We start from the raw sequence: 5,049 nt of genomic DNA, 5'->3' as shown, positions 1-5,049 counted from the left end.
GCCCCGCGCCGCCGCCTCAGGGCCGCCCCGGGCCCGGGCCCGCCCCTCAGCACTTGGCGGCATCGAGTCCGGCGCTGACCGAAAGTTAAGTGTTGTCCCGTGCCCGCTGAACGACGGTAGGTACGAGGCATCCACCGCCCGCCCAGGGAACCCGTTCCGGTGCTCAGTCACCCCCGTAATAACTTTGTCCCGACTCTTCTCTTAACACGTTCAGCAACTCATGTCCTTCCCCAGTCCTATACCACGCCGCTTCGGATGGAAGCCAGGAGCTGTTGGCCCTGGCCGCCCGGGCACACTGCTGGCTTGTGCCTAGCCTGCTGCCAGCCATCACCCCAGTTCCGCCCTCCCGAGCTGCTCCCCAGCCAATTGTCTCCCAGCATCACTCCATCCCTGTGCCCAGCATTACTCTGTCCCAGGTGCAGCACCCAGCATTTTCCTCTGCAGAGCTTCATGCTATTGCTGATTGCCCAGCGTCCCTGCAGGGAGCCAGCAGCATTCCACTCCCATGTCATGTTCACTCATAAAAACATGGAACAGAACTGGCCCTAGAGCTGAGCCCTGGGGAACAACTCTGTGCTCTCAGGACGAAGGGCTGGCAACAGGGTTGTGTTTCACTAAGGGAGGAGACTCCCTGATCTACACAGGATGGCTGTTCTGACTCCAGCCAAAGTTCATAGAATCACAAAATCATTAAGGTTGGAAAAGAACCCTAAGATCCCCAAGTCCAACCCCAGCCCACCCCACCATGCCGCTGACCATGTCCCTCAGTGCCACATCTCCACGGCTCTGGAACATCTCCAGGGACAGTGACCCCACCACCTACCTGGGCAGCCCATGCCAGTGACTCACTGCTCTTTCTGAGAATAAATCCTTCCTAATATCCATCCTGACTGTTGCCTGTGGTGAGCCCAAAGCTGCTGGTTGGCCCCGAGGGGCTTTAGTCAGAGAGTCTCAGCCCAGAGCTGTGAGACTGGAAAGACAGAGGAAGTTTTGCCCTTGCAATGGCATGATAAGAAAATAAAACAGCTGAAAATGGAATTCAAAATTACATGCGAGTCTTCAGCTGGGTGACTGGACAACACCAGCGATTGCAAGAGAGCCCTCTATGCTGCAGCTTCCCCACAGACAATGTCCTCAGCCTCTAAACCCAGAATAACCCCTCTAAACCCGGTTTTTATTTGCAGTTCAGACATGGTGGAGATTTCAGACTCCAGGAATTTCCTAATGCACCTCACTTAGGGACTTATGGGCAGACAGGCAACTTATGGGTCTGGAGTGACCACCCACAAAACTCAGCTTTGTCTTTCAGCTTAGGATTCCCAAATGGGGTTATAAAAATCATCACAAAAGCATTCACAAAACTAGTGCACTAAATGAGCATGAGTTTGCACTGGGCTCTTTTTGACCCTTTTTCAGCAGCAATCCTAGTTTACTCTCTTAAAATAAGGCTTCAATTGGCAGTAGCAATAACGGCCCACGGTTCAGGCTGCTGAGAGCAGCAGGCTGTTACATCCCGACTGCTCAAAGATGACTAGTGAAGTGCTATCTCTTGCAGTTGTGTTTTCTCAGGCTTGGGTTTCAGCTCTGCAGGTTGTACCCCACAAGCTAAACTTTATATCTGCTATGAGAACTGCTTCTGGGCAGTTGTTCTTCCTCAGGAACGTGGGGGCAATGTCCATGCAGCCACCCATCCACAAACAGCATGACTTCAACCTGAGCCTCAGCCATCCCTGCCTTTGAGGCGAGGATGTCATATTCAGCAGAAATGTGATGTTCAGCAGAAGGGCCCTTACTGGATCATTTTACTGCATTTCTTTTCAGTGAGCGTGCAGCTCACTGCCTGTAAGGCACTGGCTGATTTTAACGAAAGGTCACCAAAACCACATAAACCAAATGCAAATAAACACATTCTTAGGATACATCTGCCAGCTTGCACACAGGCACTTTTAGGGCTAAAGTTGCTGCTGGCATGTCATTTCTCTTATGCCCTTGAAGCTGATTGCTTACCGAGCCCTGACATTATAATTCAAATGCCTCTGCTACACTTAAAGGAATAGTTAGGGTTATTAGAAGCCAAATGAAGGTTTCATGGATGTCAAGAAACATATCCTTTGAAAAAGGTGAAAAATGTAATTCACGGGCCAGCTCAAACGCTAAAGATCTTCTGCTGATTTGTTTTGGCTGCACAGACTATTTTTGGCAGGATCGAGTTCACGGTCTTTCAAAACCATTCTGGGTAAGATTATATATTGCAAGAGGATACAGCGTCTCCATGGAAAGCTGCTAGCAATAGCTGTGAATTCGCAGCACTCTAATGGAAAAGTTTGGCTTGGCCAGGCTGCAGGAGGCAGCACTGCTCGTGCTTGGAGTGTGATGCTATCAGCACTTACCCCATTGTGTCCCAAGAGGCGTGGAGGAGCTGGCACTCCATTCTGGAAGTAAAAAAAAAATTGAAAAAAAAAAAAAAAAACAGCTGGCGAGTAATGGCACCAAAGAGAGTTTGACACATTTGGACACGGAAAGCGTATAAAATATAGGGGTGTATATATGGGTTCTGGAAGAAAGGGAGGACTTCAGTAATGATTGCTTCAAATCACGATGGTAAATGACCACGCAACACTCCTTGTGGAGCAGAACCGGCCCCTCCACATTGACACTGACACCTTTGCCTTTTCCACCAATTTTGTCTTCAGATGGTTCCTCTTCTTCACAAGAACCAGGTGACCAGATCGCTAGGATGGTGTCCAGCAAAACTGCACTTGGGTTGCTCAGCCCTGGGAGCAGTGACCCCATACACGACTCAATCCAGATGATTTGCTTTTTAAGTCCAACTTTTTATTAAAATAAAATGGCCCTTGTTAGGCACAAGTTTGGGATGGGCTTGGAAGAAAGCATACAGCATAGCAAAACAGCTGCACTACGGAGGCTGTGGTCTTCATCTCAGTCCTGAACAAAGACCTCTCCCAGCCACTATTCTGCACAGAAACACCATGGAGCTTTGGCTTTGTCCATGGGCAGTCATTAGAAATGGGGTGACAGGATTTTGCATTTGGGAGAGCTGGGGGAAGATGCCAGAGCTGAGCCTGCATTGGCATGATACATTCTAAGCTAATTAGTATTTGCCTTCCCAGACAACTTCTACAGGGCTCTGTAATGGCAGCAGGAACCCTTTCCCATGGCTGAAGACTCTTGTGGCCTTCTGAGCAGGGGTAATAGGCGTTCCTTTGCCTGCTGCCCTTCTCTGAAGGGTGTGCTGCTTCTGTCTTCCATGGAGCCAAGTGTCCCAGGGTTTCCAGTTCTCCTCTTCTGCCTGGCTTACATCACTTTCTTTTTTTCCCAAATCTCTAAATTTGCCACCTCTTTTCCCCAAGCCCAAGGAGGAGAATTGAGAGTGAGGGAATGGGCTATTGAATCATACAGACAGATAGATGGCTTCACTCAGAGCAGCACTCCTCTAGGGTAGGGAAGAGCTGAAATTTCAAAGCTGAAAACATGCAGAACCCCTGCCCCAAACTTTTTAATCCCCATCTGATCAACCACCAGCAGCAGGCACTAGCTGGGAGAGCTGGCATCCTGTCTCTGCAATAGCAGAGGCTCAGCACTAAGGCAGAGATTAAAAGCCCCAAGCATCCAGCCTGCTCCTATTCGCAACAGATTGCTACTTTTTTCTTCTTTTTTTTCTTCTTTTTTTTATGTCCAGTTATGCTTGCAGATCCACGAAGCTGCCTTGAAGAAAGAAGAGCAGGCTGGCCAGTCACTGCAAAATCAGTTCAGGCTGTTGTACGTAAAGAGAGGGAAATGTAGTTCATGTGGCTGCTGAGTGAAATGTCATATACAAGTTCCTGGAAATGTAGCATTTAATGGAAAAAAATGTCCTGGGAATATCAAGCTAAGAGCTACCATGGTACTGAATGAGCAGAGGCTGGAGGAGAGCAGAACATCTGAATATGATTTCAGATTGTGGTTGGTATGAGATGTGCCTTTCCTTTGTTTGCCTTTTAAGGGGATCACTGTGTGCTGTGATAAACTGTCCATGTTTGGTGGTTGGCCGTCTCACCTCTTCCCTCCCCAGGATGCTTGTGAGGTGCTGGCTTGTGTGTCCTCCACTGCGTCTGCCTTGCCAACAGATACCAGCTACACAGAGAGGCTCCAGTGATGCCTTGTTACGTTCTCTTCTGCATGCCACTCTTCATGCTCAGGTGAGAGTTGGTATCGGGAGCAAATGCAATGATGATGACACAAAAAATGACAAATGATAACATTTTGGTGATAAAATTGAGGAGGCGTCCGTGTGATTGGGAGTCTCACGTTATCACCCTGCTGCAGTTGTCCTCCTGCTGCTCCCAGAGCCCAAGTTCAACAATGCCCACAACCTTCACGGATGGAGCAGGGCAGCCTTGGATTTCTACCTCCTATTTGGTCTCCTGGATGCTCACCAGCGCCAATAAACCTTCAGAACGTGTCTTCAGGGGCTGTCCTGTGTCTCTGTGGAAAAGATGGACCTTGCACATGACTCCAAACGCACATGGGGTGATCCTCAGAGAGCTCATTCCCCCACGTGCCTTCTTTTTTTCCCGTGGGAAGTCAGCTGAGCAGCAGTTATAAACTCACGCAGTCACATCTTTCAGATCACTTAAGTAAGTCTTTCCCCCTGGTCTGGCAGCTTGAGCTGCTTTATGGCTTAGCAGGGTTTGTCAGAGCCCACACACGCGATAGGAATGGAGGCAATTAGTTGTAGGAGTTACTGTAGCCCATCCTTCTTTTATAAAAGCACAGCAATTGGAGCATTTACCCAGGAAGTGGAAAACACTGCTTTGACTTCCTTTCTGAAATAGCATTCAGAGCCCCATTTTTACAAGGAAAAAGTTAAGAAGAAGCACTAGCTGACTCAGCCGCTTTCACTGACTCCCAGTCCTGGATCCATCAAAGCAGGACACATGGGAGAGATGACTCGCAGGCTCCTCACGGTGCTCATCTGATTGGAGAAACCACACCTCCCCAAGCACAGAGTGCTGGGTGACACCAAGGAGTTTGTTGTGGGCAACAAGA

General features: G+C 49.0%; 1 long non-coding RNA gene across 2 annotated transcripts; it reads left to right on the top strand.

Annotated features, from left to right (window-relative positions):
- On the top strand, window positions 1-4,466 carry LOC110398880. 2 transcript variants are annotated; one of them, XR_002438720.1, is made up of 4 exons: window positions 1-116; window positions 3,701-3,967; window positions 4,073-4,199; window positions 4,327-4,466. It is a non-coding gene; the product is annotated as an uncharacterized LOC110398880 (long non-coding RNA). The 2 variants fall into 2 exon arrangements; XR_002438719.1 differs by having other exon boundaries at window positions 3,701-4,199.

The sequence above is a fragment of the Numida meleagris genome, chromosome 4 (genome assembly GCF_002078875.1).
Source record: "Numida meleagris isolate 19003 breed g44 Domestic line chromosome 4, NumMel1.0, whole genome shotgun sequence".
Classification (NCBI taxonomy): Eukaryota; Metazoa; Chordata; class Aves; order Galliformes; family Numididae; genus Numida; species Numida meleagris.
The sequence above is the reverse complement of the archived record's forward strand: the minus strand, read 5'-3'. Positions and strand labels throughout refer to the sequence as shown.